Source organism: Gavia stellata, chromosome 5, assembly GCF_030936135.1.
Source record: "Gavia stellata isolate bGavSte3 chromosome 5, bGavSte3.hap2, whole genome shotgun sequence".
NCBI lineage: Eukaryota > Metazoa > Chordata > Aves > Gaviiformes > Gaviidae > Gavia > Gavia stellata.
The window spans coordinates 58,968,263-58,987,846 of NC_082598.1; positions in this window are offsets into that span (position 1 = coordinate 58,968,263).

Below are 19,584 nucleotides of genomic sequence, written 5' to 3' on the forward strand. Positions count from 1 at the left end.
ATTTTGCTTCTTCCTGGATTCAGTCCATCCCAGGTCTAGTAAACAGCTGAATGGAAGTGATTGGCAAAGGAGGATACCCGCCAAGAAACGTGGAGGAGGGCAGCACCGTTCAGATTGTAAAAGTCCATGTTCTAGTTTCAGTATCTCTGAATTTTGCACAATCCTCACTTATGCCTTTAATTATTACACTTAAAAAGCAAGCTAGCAAGACTCACGGTGCTTCTCCAGGAGCAATGGTAGCTGTAATCATGCAGACACAATTTATGCACTTATGCATTTCCAAAAACCTTTCAGTTATTCTGACAGGAGACAGGCACTTGGATTCCATAACAAGGTAGAAGCTGAAGAATATTTATTTCTTCCTTTGGTACCTATCTTGTCTGGTTTAATTGGCTGCTTGGAAATGCACTTGGAAACCCGGCAGCAGAGCACTGACACACCATCTCCTTTGCTGCGGCGCTCGGGGGCATGAGTGGATGCCATCAAAAACATTGCTTTTTAAACTTGAGTGGCAGTGGGGGAAAGTTGGAAGATGACCAGTAAGAACCGATAAGGCCTATATACACAATCCTATGCAAGAACTTCAATTTCCCTTCCTCTCCTTTCTCTGCTCTTGTCTGCTTGGGATCTACCTTCTCTGAGGTAGGGGGTATTTTTTCTTAGGTGCTCTTATATCACCTAGCATAGTGGGACTGTCATACAGAATTAAGCAAAATAGTAGTAGTAGTAGTAGTAATAATAATAATAATAATGATAATAATGACACAAGGCTGTCCTGGAAAAAAACACTGACCTCCCATGAACCTGAGTTCTCCCACGTAAATACAGTTACTTCCTCCAGAGCTGAATTTGGCCTATTTTGGAAGATACTGGAACAGGAGGATAACCTAATTTCTTGGAGTATGAGCATTCCAGTGGGAAAGTTTGCAGTCATTACCTTTTAAAAATTAGGCTATTAATTCTTCTCTTTGACATTTTCTAATGAAAATTCATAATCAGTAATTTCAACCATCGTCTGGTAAGATTAGAAGCGCTGGGGAGAGGGCAGGACACAGAAAACTCTCTTTTCACTACAAGTTGCTGAATTAACTGAACCTGAAATGCTTTGCAAATGTGTGCCCATGCCAGTGAAATTTAGAAAGAAAGCAAGCGAAGTCTCTTTGGCATGTTTCTTGCCTGTCCCACTTCCCAGTCAGTTGGCAGCTCTCTTCCCTGGGGAAAAGACGCCGGGGAAGCTAGTCTGGCTGGCATACGGATTCCTGGCAGGCAAAAATTTTGGGGACTTCTAGGACTGAAGGTTCTAGCAGAGTCTGCTATGAAGGAAGGATGCCTTCAGTGCTGACGTGGGGAACTCAAAATGTTTTGGGTTTCCACTCAAATTAGGGCAAAACCAAACTGTGAAATCTCCAAATCCTCAAAGGCATAAAATTACATTTCTCTGCACAGATTTCTAGTTATGGACAAGTCACTAATGACATGAATAAGGGATTTCTGAATGATGGGCAGAAAGGCAATTAGAAATATTCTACAATGGAAAAAGCTTGGCTTTCACTACAAAAGGCTCCCCTGATTGTCAGCAAACCCCTACATTCATCATATTGTATTTAAAAACATAGAGTGCTTGTATAGACCTGATTTTTTTTCCCCCATTTAAAGGTTAATCAACCATAGCAAAAGAGAATTTCACCTCCATAACAGTGGCAACAAGATGACAAAATAATTTTATTTTCCCTTGTTATTTTCTTCCAGTGGCAAAGCTGTTAGCACTGCCTGGACAATAAAACACCAGGATTTATTAAACTAATATTAACAAAACCTAACAGTTACAGGAGAATTGCCAAACGAGTAGCAAGACCATGCAAATATTACTGTTAATGGAATATTCTAGCTGCTACAGAATTTGAGAAAAAAGAGATACGATTGCTTTATACTGCCTCTGGGCAACTGCTAATTGCACGCTGTAGTTATGTTTCCTTAGCTGGTCTAGAGGGTAGGTACGTAATGAGAGTGAATGGCAATGTTAACTCCGTGCAACAAGTATGCCACATATTTTATTTATTTCAAGGACATTTGCATCTTGCAGGTGTCTAGTTGATGGCTGCATAAACTGTCTGCTACCGGTCCAGCGCCAGTGCAGATGCGTCCGTCTGCTTCAGCAGCTGCAGACAATCCAGGGGCAGCACAGAGTTCCCGCGTAGCTACGAGCATTACAGTGCTATGGCTGAATCTGTGAATAATAGATACTGTAACTGTTTGTGGCAGATCTGAAAACTGATGAAATTGTGACTGATGATGCAATAGAAGTTACTGCTATGGAGGGAGCAGCAATTCGGCATCGTGGTCCCATGACAAGTTTGTGGCCTCGTCAGTATGTAGGGCAAAGCAGCTGCTGTAATCACAAATTACGGCTTGGGGTTCCTAGGCTCCTGAGGTCTCCAAGAAGACTTGCAATCCGCAGGCTGGCCTAGTTTCCTCCTCTAGCAGAAAGGAGGAGCTCATACACCAATGCTTGCCTCAGCAATGGTGGGGAATATCAATCCTGAAGCCCCCTAAGTGATGAGGAAACTCCTCCCAGTCACCACTGGCTCCAACCAGGAGGTATCAGGGTGTTACATTAGTGATGTTCAAAATGGTGAGGAAGAGCCTGGGCTGTGCACTCTGCTGCTAGAGGTCACGTTCGTACCAAACCAGCACAGCAAGGCTGTCTGCAGCCTCTTACAGGAGGAAACAAAGATTCTCCATGCAACTACCATCAACCTCCTATCACATATTCATTCTCCTGCTTTTCCCTCCCTGGAATGAATTTATGTAGCATATCATTTTTTTAACTATTAAACATTGTGGATAGTTTGAAAAGATCTACTTCATTTGTTTTTCAAAGCACCTGCTGCACTTTCTCACATATATTAGACAGGCATTAGGTGGCAGTATGGACTGGAGACTTTAGCATGGGGCAATGGGCAAGATTTCGTATTCCTGATTCCAGTTGTAACATGGAAAGATTCTCTAAACTTTCCTTTCTGTCTGAAAAATGGAGGTGTAAGTAATGATCCACTGACGTCCTGGGAGGATTAATTAGCTAGTGCCTTGACAGAGCTCTGTGCATGAAAAATGCACTCTGTGAGTAGAGAAATAGTCAAGTAGAGAATTTTTCTTTGACATCAGTTTCATGTCACACATTTTGTCCTTAGTTCCTGCAGTGACACATTTGATCCATAATTCAGCCCCTACATTCTCAACTAATCTATTTTTAGATTTCAGAGAGACTCAGATAGGAATTTATAGCTAAATCTAACTTCCCAAACCGTAGTCTGACAGGACTGTACAGAGCTAAGTACATAGTAGTTAGTGAAGAGCTGACAAAGTGCTTTCATAAAGCCATCACAAGTTAGAGATGGAAAAAGCCTAGTGGCTCATCTAATCCATCTCCTGGCCTCTGAAAGGCTTTTCTTTATTGCACAATTTTGCTAGTGCGGTATCTGAGCTAGCAAAAATGTCGTTAGAAGTTTTCTAGGGAAATCCCCTGCCTGACAACCAAGGAAGACCCAGATTTCCAGATCAGTTTCAGCCTCATCTTCCCCCAGTTTCAGCCCATAACTTCCAGCAGCGTGCCTCAATCCAACCCACATCACTTTTCAACGTGCAAAGGGGAGTTTGGCTAAAGACAGCCAAATATCAAAATACCCCAGCTAAATTCTGATCCAAACGTACTTCGACCCACATCTGACTCTTGCTCGAACTCCAACTTTCAATGACTCCAAAATGGCCTTGTATTATTGATATTTCAACTCACAGAGGGGTATTTCTGTTCCCAGGAAAGCAGAACATTAGCAGGGTAACTTCACCTGATGCTGTGTGTGGGAACTGGCAACAGACCTTCCTACAGGTAGAGCCTAGACTCCAAGCTTGTGTTTTTACATCCGAAATCCAGAACTAATGCCTTCTCTTATGCCACCATATCACACTGCAGGCTCATTTCACTGGCTCTGTGCTCCCATCTTTGCACATTTCTTATCTTTCAGCATAGCTGCTCTGTACAATTTTTCCTTCCTTTGGATTATTTCCATCTTTTCCTCTGCCGCAATGAGTTAATTTACATATTTTCACCCCAAATCTCACACTGTTATTCTATGCCCGTGTTGTTATCCTCTACAGCTTTTTTTGTCTCTTCTATTTCCTCCAGGGCAGTTACTTATACTTTCACATCATCTGCAGTTTCCCTTACTTTCACATTAATGAGGACACCTGCATAAAAAGTGAGCCTAACACAAATCCCTACCTCATCCATTTTCCTTTTGAGATTCATTTCACCCTCATGTGTTTGTGCGAAACCTCACTCTTCTCAGACCTCCTTGCATGGCAAGAAGTTACTTGGCTTCTCTGCTACTCTCATTGCTCCACATCTTACCCGTGTTATTTGCCCAACCAACCCTTTTCACTTCCAATATTGGATTCCTTTTTCATTTTAGCTTCAAACACTGGAACATTCTTATATCTCTCATGACAGCCGGTGTGCTGCGGCTACATGTGAGCAGTCTAGAACAATTTTCTCAACATTCAAAGCAGTGTAAAGAATTTATTTTAAGCAAGACCCTGACCCCATGCATGTATTTATGAGTGTGTGAATGATCATGCAATTTTTTGAGATTCATAGCTCCTGAGGCCAACAGGGATGTCTCTTGAGCAGCACTCCCCCATGTTAACTCTCATTTAAGTGTAACTGTAAGAAAACAAAATAAAATAAATAGTTTTACAAATTGCTACCATAAATTTTAATGAGCACCTCACTGTTAAATCCTGTGCCTTATTTCTAGTCCCATTTTTCTGGCTTCAAGACTGCAGAGAGCCATCACCAAAGCTTTCCTCCCTTGTAAGCTCTTATGGACCACAAGTAAGTCACCCTTTAACTGTCTTTTTATAAAGTAGATGCTAGCTCCTGCATCCAGGGATTTCTGCCCATAATAAATATTTTCCAGCTTCTTAATTGTTCTCATAACTCTTCTCTGAACCCATTTCAGTTTGCCAATATCCTTCCTGAATTGGGGATGGCAGAACTGGACACAGTATTCCATTAGTGCTCTCTCTGGTGCCAAACACAAATATCATCACTCCGTTGCTATTTGAGCTACCTCTGTTTATACATCCAAGGACTGCATTAGACACCACCCTGTCAAGGAGAAGCTTATTACCCGAGCAGCTCAAATTACCCTTCCAATCCTTTACAGAGATGCTGCTTTCCAGGACGCAGGAAGTTTTCCTCCCCTCATTTTCATTCTAAATTACACCCAGATCATGTATTTGAGTAATAAACTTCAGGTTAAGACCTACATTGTTTAGCTTATTCTCAGTTTATCCAGAGAACCAGTTGCTCTCTATGGCTTTTAAGCCCAACATTGCTGTCATTGTAAACCTCATTGGTTACTGGCAGTTAGTCAATGGCCAAGAAGCAGTTACCAGCTGACCACTCTAGAAGCACATACGCTTGCTCGTGGTTACCTGCTTATAGCCATGACTGAAGACCTGTCATCCATCTTACTTTTAAGACATGCTATGGTAATTTTGTGGCATTCTTATTTATTATTCAAAATATTATGTAAGTTCTAGTCAAATTCTTACCAGATGTCTACGTACATTATGTCCTCAATGCTATCCAAATTTATTCTATCTTTATCTAGCAATCTATTTCAAATATGAAAGTATCCATTTAAGCTCTTTAATAAATAGTGATAAGTAATAATTATAAAGCCATTAATTCCCCCCTCTATTTTCTTATTGTATGCCATTTAAAATATTTTACCCAGAATGAATGTCAGAATGAGAAATAGCAGTTGAAAGCATCTGGGTCATGTCGTCTTCTGATTGTAAACATTGGCATAGCGCTGGAGATTCCTCTTTGTCTAAAGAGCTATTTAAAATTCATCCTAGAAATACCGAGGTCCTCAACCAGCTCATTTAAAACTCCTGGGTGTCAAGAAAGCAAAATAGTTTCTTTCTCTCATTTTAATGGAGATTTTTAACAAAGGTTTTGTCTAAGATGTCTCCGATTTGTCTGGGAACACAGTGAAGTCTCAAAAAAAGTCTAACAAAGCTATCAGTGATGGCTCTATGTTTCAGGTAGGTGCCCTCAAGCTTTCTCTTGGCTGCCACCTACCCCTGGAAGCAGTAATATCCCCATTGCATCTGAATTTCTCTTTCTGGGACTAATGTCCTCTGAACAATCAAACTGGTACTTTTGCTCATGTATCATACTTGCAAAACCAGCTCTCGCGGGTGTCCTCTGAACAAACAGACCGGGCATCTCCCAATAGCCCCTTTAGTCTGGGCCTTGCACAAAGCTCAGTGGGGGGTCTGAGCCCCCCATACGCCCTTTCCAGGGAGGTGACCTACGGTGTGAAAGACAAAGGCTCCCGCTCCCTGGGGCTTTTCGGTTTGATTTCGTGAGATGGGAGATAGTTGTGGTCCTTATCTCCAGTGGATGTTCTTGCTTGGAGTGTCCCAAACGGATTCCCACCAGCCTGGATTTAAAATGAGGTGAAGGCTTCAAGCTGCGCTCCCTAAAGCATCTGTCCCTACAGCTGGGGCCAAGGCCTAGCTCCAGATAAAAAAAAAAAAAACGGTTCAGATCCTGTTTCATACATGACCTGGCCTCTGGCTTTATTCAGTGACTTCTGTGTTAAGAAAATGTTCAGCAAGCAGGGGAAGGGGAGAAGGAGGTGAGGAGCTTAAAGCTGTTTTGCTGCTACTGAAAGGGTGGGTAAGAAGAAATTATATAAAAATAATCCACCTAAAAAATAAACAGAAAAAGAATGCTAATCCTATTTAGATGTGGTAATTCTCACTATATGTTTTATTTATGGAACTACAATGCTAAAACAGTAAATAGTGCTATTCTTTACACTCACATGAAGATAATGTGATAGAAAGAAAGGTATGCAGCATGCAAAAAAAGCACACTAAAGGAAGAAATTGGTCATGTAATTAAAAGAGATTTTTTCACAGATCTTAAGAGTGTTTCTAAATTGCCTTACATAATGGAGATCTAAAAGGGATTGCTTTCACAAAACATATAGTACAATAAAAATGAGGAAAAAAATTACCCAAACATGTTACGTTTCAACTATGTGCCATTGCACAAACAGCCTTTGTCAACTGTAAAACCAGGCGGTTTCAGCTGAGACTTGTTAGCAGGAACAACTGCGGATACTGCAACCGAGAACAGGCTTGTGTATGCCTGTGTGAACGCCAGCCACACAAACTCCTCATTTTCTCCTCATTTCTTCTTTCTGCTCTAGCTCCCAAGGACTGTTTAGCAGTCCTGGTTGCCCAGCAATCCCCTGTGGTTTCCACACTGAGCTAAATGCTGTCATGTGGGGCCCGAGTCTCTGCCCGTGATGCACTAACTGAAACTTGGCTTGGGGAAGGAAAAGAAATGAGGAGGACTCTGGCTAGGTCAGAAACCAAAGGTGAAATTTCCCGGCTGGCCAAAGATCTGAATGAGGTATGTCCTGAATTTGTGCCAAAACAGGGCTCTAAGTTGAGCTGAAAAAACCCATAAATACCTACCATGGTTTTGATCTGCTGCCTAGCAAAAAGCACATGATTGTTTTATACAAGACCCTGTTCTTGGCTTTATTCACCCAAAGCTTGATTGCACCCTACAAGGCAACAATTAGTGTTGGCACAGAATTAAGCAGATTTGACCTGTGAATCCAGCCATTGCAATAGCTCCTGCTCAGGACTCCCACTTTTATTCATTTAATAGTCATGATTTGGGTTTGACATCTCAACCTGTGTGGTAAGGAATACTGTAAAAACAGCTTTTCTCATGAGTCACACCACGACCCTCTCCTTTGCTGTGATGGTGGTATTCTGGGAGCAGGATGCACAGATTTCTTACTCTCTTCCTGGTTCTGCAGGAGACCGCTGGCAGCTCCTCCATAGCCCTCTGCCCCCACTTTCTTTGGGGGGTATATTCAATGAGACCACCACCCATGACCGCCTTGCTAGAGCCTGACCTGTAGCTTTCTACATGCATGTAAACTCCACTGCTCACTGGGTCTACAACTCTCTGAAGTTCTGTGACAAAGGTACGATTCTTTAACCTATTCCTGCACCTGTAAAATTGAAAGTCGGCCCTCCCATGGAACGGCGGGATGCTGTGAAAAACAGCTCTGCTTCAGCTTGGTCCCCATGGCTTGATACTTTTATTTTTCTGAATCTTGAGTAGTTTCCACAGCTATCACAAATGCCAACTAATTCTGAAGGAAGCATTTAATGCTTTTGTTATTCATTTCCTAAAATGTATTAAGGGATTGAGTAAAGCAGTGTTTAATTTGGAAAACAGCATTATTACAGTCTGTAGAGATCAAAAATGGAGGTCTGAAAAGGCACAGAAGTATATAACAATACAGTAATCGACCTGCATTGATGTGAATACGTGCATATGCATATGTTCAGAAATAGCGCTACTCATTTGTGCTTTCTGTAAAGTGGCATATTTCTGGCAATGGCAAGATACAGGTGGTGATTTACTTCGGTGAAAGATATGACCCGCAGTTATAGGACATACAAGAGCATTTCACAAGTCTCTATTGATGGTGAAAGGCAAAATCCATCAGTATTTTGGTCTGCCTTTTCCTTGAACCTGAGGAGGAGCTGAAGACTATTCGCGCCATCTAATTTGAAGCCGACAATCGGATCAAATTTGTTAGCGTGTTTTCAAGTCCACCCTTTGCTGTGAATTTCTGAAGACTTTAAGGTAGCTGCTAACCCATCAGCAGTGAGGAAAAAGACAAAGATAGTTCCCGGTACCCCAAGCATCCTCCTCTTTTCACCACGTCTGCTGAATGAGCACAACCAGAAATGCCACATCTCTTTCCTGGCAGCACACCGTGTGACACAAACATGGAGCCGCAAGCATCCTTTGCCTCACCTGGAGTGAGGAAGAAAGAAATAGCCCTTGAGCAAAGCGCACACCTATTCACGCAGGGTACCTGGCGCTGCTGTGGGAGGCAGTACTGCACACTCCCGTACACGCAGGCACACACAGACTGATGGCCTTGAGCTGCAGCAGAGCCCAAAGTGAGATGGGAGCAGGGAAGGATTTGGGATTCTCTAGACCTGATGAGACTGGTGGGAGGAAGAGTGGGAGCCTGATGCCAGTCCGGCACAGGAAAGGCAACTTCTAACCGGGGCTGCCACTACCTTTTCAGCATCCAGTTCTCTGAAACCAGACACAACGCCTTCCAGTGCAGTCCTGTATATGCTCCTATTTTCCACATACAGCAGAGGTAAAGGTTGAGGTCTAGCATCATTATCATTACCAATGCTGAAAGTTGCACAGCTCAGTGATTAGCTTTCTGACAGTGACTTGGATGAGCTGGGTTTTGTTCCTGCCCCTGCCATTTGGGCAGGCACCACTGCCACAAACGACAGAATAGTGCAGACGTTCCTAAGTTAGAAACTCCTTAGGTTAGCTACTGCTGCAGCAGTTTTACCACTGCATCATAAAATTCAGTGCTGAAGTAACCACCCTGCTACTCCTTCAGCTTCTCGAACCCATTTTGCACTCCATGATGTTGTGGGTACAACACACAGATGTTATCTGCTCTGTTGCAAACTAAGCCCTCCTGAGCCAGCTGGAGACACCACTACCCTGCAGAGCCTGTTCGGAGTGAATGGAGAACCTCTGTGATTAACAATTCACGTCTCTATTCTGCCTCTGTACAAGAAGGGTACTGAGGATTGTTGCTTACCTTGGTAGTGCTTTGAGGATAATAACGTAAGCAATTTTCTACTCATCAATTACATTATGCCTTAGGAAATCAGCCGATGCACAGAGAATCTGATTATGCAGGACTGGAAACTGTCTACCCACAAATCGGAAATAAAAATCTTGACCTTCTTGCTTCTGCGATGGCCATCTGGTGGTCAATTGGGCGTTAGTTATGCAAGTGATGATGTGAACACACTACAGAGAGGCTTTACGGAAGAGCACAGCACTGCAGCAGAGCTCCTCCAGTCCCTGCTTCACAGCTTCCAAAAGAGCGGAGCAGAAGTCTGCTCTCCAGAGAGCAGTCAAGTGGACGCTGGCAGTATTTCCGAACTGGCAATATCTGCTCAGTGCCCCTGCACGCCTACGTGTGAACTTCTGCCAGCCATTTTCCAAAATTATCCATTCTGTTACTTGAAAAATCGGTAACAGAGGCCAAAATACTGCCAGCGGTCATTAGAAAGACTGCAAGCAGAAAGGGAAGGGACTAGGGTTTGCTCCTAGGCTGGCCCTGGCATACATGATGCTTGGTGAAGAGAGGGGGCTGTCCAAATTAAAGAGAGAAAACCTCTTTTTTTTAAAGAATATAATTGAAACAACCTGTGTGCTTGAATTCCAAGCAATACCAGTTTACATGCAATTTTCCCCCTATTGCAACTAGCCATTCATATGCAGCATAACAACTTGCAAACAGCACTGATCTATCAGGGAAGTTTTGAGACTCCTGAGTAAAAAAATTAGGCTGCTGTTCAGTTTTCAGTCTGAAAAAAACAGCAAGCCACCCTACACTAGAGAAATTTGGATTGCCTGAGGCATGTGCTGGCTACTTTTGAACTACTGCACGTTTCAGTGTAGAAGCCCCATAAGCACTTTATAGTTGTCAGTGGGACGCCTAGATAAGAATTAATTCCTGAATTAAATCGCTCTCTCTCATATGACTATATGGCAATCAGCTTCTCTGCTTACGGCCAGTGACAACATCAGTATCAATCCCTGTCGCTAAAACCTCTTCTTCCCATTCTGCACGCTGGGCTGTAGCTCCTGGCTGGAACTCTGCACTGCAGAATAGACATTAAAAATAATTTTGCTGGAAACAGGGTGGCTCAGGCAAATGTCGCTGCCTTTGCTTTTTGAGCACTAGTAAGGCTCCAGCTGGTCCCTTCATCTCCTGGTTAAAGGCAACTGAAAGCAGCTACCATCTGCTTGCGTAGTGTTTCTCTCTGAAGACTTGCTCTCACCAGTCAGCAATAAATGCCCGTGTCCATACAGACTACATGTTTCATTTTCAGCAAGCAGTTTAAGCAGTCTAAGGGGCACGAAGACCCCTGAATTACAGTTTTGGTCTATGGATAAGTACCTATTTTGCCTTGGCAGTAGCTGTATGGGAAAAACACGGTGCCAGTTATACAACATAATGCTGACAGGACTCCATCTCCTGTGTAAGTGGGTAGGGAGAGAGGACTGTGGCCTGGGCAGAAGCTTGCATGTACCACCACACTGAGTTTCTCTTTGGAGCCATCTAGGCATAGGGAGAATAATACTTTGGAGCTACCAAGGACTTGTCCTATTTTTCCAGCGGAGCAAGGAAGCTGAGTCATGGAGCCCCGCCTGTGCCTTGCCAAGAGCAGCATGCCAGCCCCTTCTTTCCTTCTCTTTAGATAATATCTTGCAAGCACACTTCATTAGCTATTTAGAAATTTATATGCCCAGCACTTTACACCTCTGTTTACAGCAACTTCTTAAACAAAAAGCTGATTTTTGCTGCTGTTGGCTCAGCTCCACTCCCATTTCCAGCAAAAAATGTAAAGTGAATATCACAGGATAGATATTCTGCTCCAACTTGTACTCAAAAATAAGGTTTTTTCACAGTTAAAGCAGACAGCTGAATTTAACAGTCAGAACTGGGGCTGGAAATGAATTAGCTGCTCTTGCAGGACAGTGCCCACAGCAGTCCCAGAGGGTGCTAGTACTGATTATTCCTGGGTGATACCAAATAAATGGTGACTGGAACTCGACGTTGCTGCTAATTACAGATAGGCATTTTGGAGCTGATCCCAACACTTGCTTGTGTGTTTAAGACAGAATAGGATACTAGCTGAAGAAACAAACATACTAAAAGATCGAGTAATGAAAGGGAAATTACGTTGCTGGAATAGTTGCCCACTTTTCTTCTCCCAAATTGCACACTGAAATTAAAAAAATCCCAATATACAGCTGGATACTGTATACAGCTGAAGGATATTATATTAGATCACTGTATACTAGATACAGCTAAATGCTGTTTCATTCCACTCTTTCCTACAGTGTTTTAAGTGGAATGTAATTAACTATTAACTATTGGTTAGTTAAATATTTTTAGCTGAAATTCAATCAATGACTCTTTCCTCCTTTTCCCAGAGTGAACATGCTCTGCAGGATGAATGAGTAGCTTCTTTGCTTTAGGTCAGTTGGATATTTACATCTTGCTTCAAGTATTCAAAAAGCCCTTTGGCTGCTATAATTCCTACTCCACTGTCCTGAAAAAACCACGTCCTGACTCTTATTATACAGTCCTCATGGGAAAGGCAGATTTCGCCCGTGGTACTGTCAATTAAGGAATAAAGTAGTAATACTTTGGAAATGATACTATCTCCTACTTCCATTACAGAACTTGGCATCAAGGCTGGTCTGAATCAGCAAGCTCTTTCCATTTAGAAGTTGACTATCAATCTTTTTCTTCTTAAAAAAAAACCCTCCAGAGATGCTTATCATCACAGTTTATCCATAATCAGTAAGAAGGTGCATTTACTTTTTCCAGGACATAAAGATAGTTGTGGCTAAGCAACTTACAGGTTTCATTACAAAAAAAAGCCTGCAAAGTATGATGGAAATTTCAACCAGGGTTAATTCCTTGCACGCTTCCATCGGTGTGAATGACAGGGCGCCTCGGAGGTCAATGGTCTCAAACAAATGCAAGCCCCTCATGTCTTCCCCTTGGTATGACTGCTTGTTTCAAAAGCTTATCTGAGAAACAAACACTTCTGCAGTGGCAGAAATGAATGGGATTAAAAATAAAATCAAATTAATTTTGTGTTCAAAGCTCCTTGACCGACAGTCTGAGAGAGTCACTGGAAATGCACAAACTTCCTCCCACACTTTCCCATAAATATGCCTCAACACTTGACAGACCGCATAAGTAAATGGTGGATTTGTGACCTTGAATATCTCAGCTTTAAATCAGCGCCTAGCAGTACTACCAAGCTTGTTTTATATAATCAGATAACAATAGGTGGCAAATTCTATTTACTATCAGACAACTAAGTGCAAAAGGTGTGAAGAGTTACATCTGGTCTGCTCTGTTTCCTTGAACAAGTTTATAGGACTGGCTAAATGCATGGGCGATTCCAGCACCCGTACTATATAAAATCTATGCAGACCTATTAAAAAAGCAATGGGAAATAGTGTGGTAAAATATTTGGCTTTGTTTCTGTCTGCTTTGCTTGGATCTCTGCTAACACAAAACCACGGCCCTCCCTTGCCACCAAAATTGTGCCGCTGTCTGGATGGAAGCACAATCTAAATTGAAAGATTGTTTTCTGATCAAAACTGCAGGGCTGTATTTTGAATATTTAAATTGTGGGGATTACATTTCTTCACAGCAGCATCTCATGACTGCTAACTAACTTACTGCTCTTGCAGATTGCTGAAGCTTCTCAGGAGATTGTCTCCCACTTGAAAACCCTACTCAAAACAGAAAGGTACTGCTCAGCTGGTAAAAATGGATGTAGACAGGTAGCAAAGACCTTCTGGTACAATCACCGGGCACAAGATGCAGGAGCAGACTAAAATGTACGCATTTATTTGAGTGAAGCAGGAAGGGAGCGCTAAGGGACCTGTGGAAGCATTGCCATTCCAGGTTCTGCAATCTCGCGGAACGTTTCAAAACCGTCTTAGCAATTTCTTCTGTTGTACTGGCCTGACAGGCATGCTGCCTTTCTGCTAATTCAGTGGCAGGAGATGGATGGCGTTTATGACTGCCACTGTCGGCCTGCAACTCTGCCATCCAAGAGACAGAGAAAAGATGAAATGTCCTAAAATAAACCATTTTCTCCGGTAAAGCAACTTAATCAAAAAAGGGCTATAGCAATATGTTGTCTCTAGCCTTTTTTGCCTGTATTTCTTTAGATTTTATCCTATAGCCTGCCTATAAACCTTGGACTCCCTTTTTATTTGGCAGCAGATAAGGCAGAGAGGACCTTAGATTTAATATTGCTTAGAGATAAGAGGCAATAACGCACCTAAATGAAAGTGCTGTAGCTGAAGTTTGCTTACCTGCCCTGACTCCCTCCAAAACTCCAGACGTAGCACAGTTACATCTCTAACAGTCCCATGGTGCAGGACACCAGAAGCACATGGTAAGTGCCAGCCACTGCCCCAAAGCAAGCAGGACAGGGTGGGTGGGAGGAAGAGCTGGCTGACCTGCTCGAGGAAGGCTCCACAGTGGGGCAGTGGGAGCTGCTCTCGTCACCTCCACATCCACCAGTGTCCGACACTGCTATACCTGCCTTTGCGGAGCCTACAAAAGACCCTGATATGTGTTTTGATTATCTGCTTTCTGGCACTTGCCTTGAATCTTTGATGCTAACACTGGAAAAGTAGCTGCAAGCCTGCTAAAAAAAGTAATATTTTGACAGTGCTGAAATTCAAACCATATGCTGAACATTAACTTTTACTACTACTTTGGAAATAAGGTTATCAAAGATGTTGATAAGAAGAAAGCTCTGACGATGACAAAGCTGATCACATACTACAGCACCAGCTCTTGTCTCAGCTGCTTTTTGAAAACTCGGAGAGTTTTGGTATCCAAAAATAATATCTCAGGAGTTGACATAATAGCTGTTTCCTGCAATGACCTATTTTCACCATAACCTTCAAAAAAAAAAAAACCCCAAACCTGAACCCACCTGCGTGAGCCTGGTGAAACTTGGGAGAAAGTAACTTTGCACTCAATGAAAGGGAAGTCCCTTGGGCTGGCGCACCCAGGGTCGCGCAGTCACCGTTGCACAGCTCCTTTTGCCATCCTCGAGGGGCAGAGGCACGAAACGCAGCAGCACCTCTTTGCCACGGAGGCAGCTGCCACTGCCAGCTGGGCTGTCCCCAGCAGCAGGTATGAATCGGTACGGCAAGGGATGATGCACGACAGCTTTTCTGCTTTCTCCCTTGTGTCTTTAAAGGCCACTGATGATGCCAATAGCAGGCTGCCTTTCACAGCTTGAACATATTTTTTTCAAGCTGCTGTATAGTCAGCTGAATTGGTGGAGGCCTCCTTCCTTCCTTTTGCTGCTGCCTAACGCACTTTTCTCTCCTCTCTCCTTTGACCTTTACTCTTTTTTCCTTCAGCTTTCTGCTCCTATGTCACTTCTCTTTACCTTGCTGAGTCCTCTTAATAATGAAATGACAATTTAGATAGTTGTAAATTGCAAAGATAGTCCAGAATACTACGTATCCTTGTCAGATGCATTGCTAATTTGACATTGTGTATTACAGTTAGCAATTCCTTCTCTGTTTTATTTAATTAAAGTTTAATTCCCACTAGTTGTAAAAAATAATATTTTTCTAACTCAGCTTGTGTTCTCGCACTAAATTATAATTTCAGGGACAGTTTTATTCCATTTGCAGAAATCCCAAATCTCTCTATGTTTGTTCAAAAGAATCCAGCTTAGAATGCAGCTTAAGTTCCTTTTGCAAATATGCACTCTACTATCATATTTTAAGAGAAAGAGAACTGTTCTTTACGGACAAAAGCACAGTCAATATCTTTGGGGTACTTTAATGAGATCTAGTCCCAGCTGAATAAATCAAGATTCAAGAGACTAAATTAAATTAAGTTTCACAACACCAAGCTGAGTGGTGCAGTTGACACCCCTGAGGGACAGGATGCCATCCAGAGAGACCCAGACAAGCTTGAGAAGTGGGCCCATGTCAACCTCAGGAGGTTCAACAAGGCCAAGTGCAAGGTCCTGCACATGGGTCGGGGCAGCCCCCAGTATCAGCACAGACTGGGGGATGAAGGGATTGAGAACAGCCCTGCCGAGAAGGACTTGGGGGTACTGGTGGATGAAAAGATGGACATGAGCCAGCAATGTGCGCTCACATCCCAGAAAGCCAACGGTATCCTGGGCTGCATCCAAAGCAGCGTGGCCATCAGGTCGAGGGAGGTGACTCTGCCCCTCTACTCCGCTCTGGTGAGACCCCACCTGCAGTACTGCGTCCAGCTCTGGGGTCCTCAGTGCAGGAAAGACATGGAGCTGTTGGAGCGGGTCCAGAGGAGGCCACAAAAATGATCCGAGGGCTGGAACACCTCTCCTATGAGCACAGGCTGAGAGGGTTGGGGTTGTTCAGCCTGGAAAAGAGAAGCTCCGGGGAAACCTTATGGTGGCCTTTCACTACTTAAAGGGGGCTTATAAGGAAATTGGGGACAGACTTTTTAGCAGGGCCTGTTGCGGTAGGACAAGGGGTAACGGTTTTAAACTAAAAGAGGGTAGATTCAGACTAGATATAAGGAAGAAATGTTTTACAATGAGGGTGGTGAAACACTGGCAGAGGTTGCCCAGAAAGGTGGTAGATGCCCCATCCCTGGAAACATTCAAGGTCAGGTTGGACAGGGCTCTGAGCAACCTGCTCTAGTTGAAGATGTCCCTGCTCATTGCAGGGGGTGTTGGACTAGATGACCTTTAAAGGTCCCTTCCAACCCAAACTATTCTATGATTCTACAATTCTATGATTCTAAGAGTGTGTGGAATGGATTTTTTTTCTTTCTAGAAAGTTAGAAATTTAAGAAATGGGTTTAAATGTCCAAGTGTTAAAATAATCCTTTTCTACGTACTATCAAGTTAAAAAAACAACAATCTCAGGCTTTCCCATTCAACAGTGCCAACAAGAGCATAAATCTCAAGGACATTGTAGGAAAGAGAGTCTACTGAATAAGCACTATAGGTGCAGCAGCAGTCCTGTAGCCACATTTTTGATCACTCATAAAATAAACCTTGAGGTTTAATAGCTTAATTTATTAAGTTATAAAAGAGGACAATGATCCTTGTTGATTCAGCTATAGGTTCAAAGCCACTAGAAAGTTCTTCACTTAGAAAGGCCACTTGTCTACAGTGATCCCTTCCCAGGCATGGGCAGGATCTGTTCCAGCAATGAGGCTGGAGGAGTCCTTCTTACCGGAAGAAACCCAGGTCCCTTGCAGCGGGGAGTCACAGCATGTCCCATAGGTCCAGGGTTCAGACTCCAGGGCACTCTGCAGGATCTGCCTACCCCCACGGTACTACCTCAACCACCGCATCCCAAAGAGAACAATGCAGATAGGATCTGCAGGATGGGCAGCTATAGCCCTGAACAGTGACATCTTAGTTTTGGCTGACTTGTATTCCATTTAGAGAGGTTTTGAGGGATTCCTGAGGTCTTAGCTGGTCTTAGCCATGGGGACAACTGAGAGAGGGAGGAGGTCACCACTCTTGTGCACAAGGACACAGCAGGGGCAGCCCCGCTAATTTGGTGCGAGCATCTGCCTCTGACCTGTCTCATGTAGGAAAACTCCACTCAAAGCATCTTTACCTCCTCAACAGACATAGGGAGATCAGCTACTGAAATGTTTTCTTTCTGGGGTCTTGTTTGGGCCTCCCAATCCGTTGCACTAGGTGCCCCAAAGGAAATAAGTAGGTAAAGAGAGCCAAACTTCCCTGCAAAGGCAATGTCTATGGAGGGAAGACAACACAAGATCAGCACTCCCTGGAACTCCTTGAAGCTCTCAATGCGGTTGAAGTTTGTTGCCTTTGGGACAGTGCAGCTTGACTTTATTAAGAGGAATTGATAGAGCTTAGCCCACTGCACCAAGCACTTAGACTACATTTGCCAATAGGGAGTTGGATATGAAAGAGGTGAAAGCTCAGCACTGTGCAGGCTCACCTCCTATTTCAGGCAAATACAATGAGAGGAACTTTGCTGCATTAGTTTTTAAAGGAAAATGGTTTGAAATGGCCTCCCACGTGGCACGGTTTGCTTTCAGCTTACTTTTCCTTGGAATTCCTTTTTTTTTTCCCTGCTCCAGACAGATGACTAGAGCCAGAGGAGTGATCACACTATGCAGATACTACAGGAAGTAATACTTAACACCTACACACAGCTTTTATCTGCAACACAATTTGAAAAGTCTGACCTTTTGCTTTGCAGTGAGCCACCCATAGGCAGACCCCCACAAAATTGAAGAGAGGTTAATGCAAAAACGCAACTATCAATAAAATACAGACGATCACTGTGTATTAGCCATTCCCAGAAGCACAGCTATTCACAACAAGGGAAACACACGTGGCTGAATGAAGTAGTTTGAAATCCTGCCCCAATACTGCACATACAAAATGACTATGAGGTTGTAATAATGGTGACAGCACCATTTATCTGGCTGGGAGTTACTCTTTTAGCAAACAAGTAGTATTGCTGAAAGAAAGAGATCTGTGCCCCAAGATACTATAGTGGAAGTGGCAATTAAGAGTAGATAGCACATTGCCCTCTTTATGATAAACACAATTATGTAACATTATTATGCAGTGATATTTTTCCACAGCCTGCTTTTGCATATATGCCATTTTAGAAACACAATAAATAACTGGAGGTGTTCTTCCCGATAGATTGGACTGCCTAAGGTTATTCACATACTAGAGATTCAATGCTCAGAAAGCTTTAAATAAACTGAGCCCAAAGAAAGGAAAAGAAATCGAATGCACCGTTAGAGGAATAGAAGAGGATTTATTTTCTCAAGACAGTATTCTATAGGAGTTGTGCATCAATTGCAGGCGTCAGTACAAAATGAAAACAGTGGCTTCCAAGCTAAAAGGTGCTGCTAAATGCGAACTGCTAACAGTGGGCTAGACGCACATTGCTTCTCACCTGCTTCTCTGTCCTTCACCAAGCAAAAAGGGACAGCTTTTCTTCTCAGTTCCTCTCAATCTCACAATCCTTTTTCTTTTTCATGCTAAGGACAGAAACAAGGATAATGGAAAGAAAGACGTAATAATCACCTGCACTGTATTTCTTTCCCTCAGCTCTGTTGTGCTCTCTGAGGGCAGGAAAACAAAGGGTGGAGGGTAGACTGATAAAGGGGATTGATTAGTTCTGATGTGGGAATTGGAAGAAAAATGCTGGCAACTCTTAATGAAATCTTCCTGCTTGATTTGTAAACTAGGGAAAGGATGAAAAGTCAAGTAAAACTTGCAAGAGAACTCAGAGTGTGTTGGTCTAGTCAACCATACTAAATCAAAACAAGCGTAGATCTTCACAGAGAAGGGGAAAATATACGAGTAGTACCTTCAAAATAGACATTTACAATCAGGATATTTCAGATAGATCCCGAGGATTTATTTTTTAGCCTCCTTCAATAAATTTGCGGTTAACATCAGATTCTTCATCTGTGTGAGTCTATTCTGAGACTTCAAGTTTAGACTGCGAACGCTTCACCAGTTTTCAGGAAACTAAGTGTCATTTTCTATACAAACTCTAAAGCACTATTCCTTAAACCTTTTGCAGATGCATCTCTTTTTGCGGTGCCTTCCTTTCTAAGTGTTTACACAAGCCAGGAGAAAAGCTACTTTTAACTGCTGACAGGACATCAGTCACACCAAGGTGGATATTAGACTCAACTGTAAAGATCCCAGACTCCTCCTCTTTGATCCCCAGTGATCAAAACACACTGTCTGAGACACAGTGACTTGGAGTGTAAGAAATAAGAGGCTTATTAGTGCAGCTGCTGTTTTTTTCTGCCATTCACAGAACAA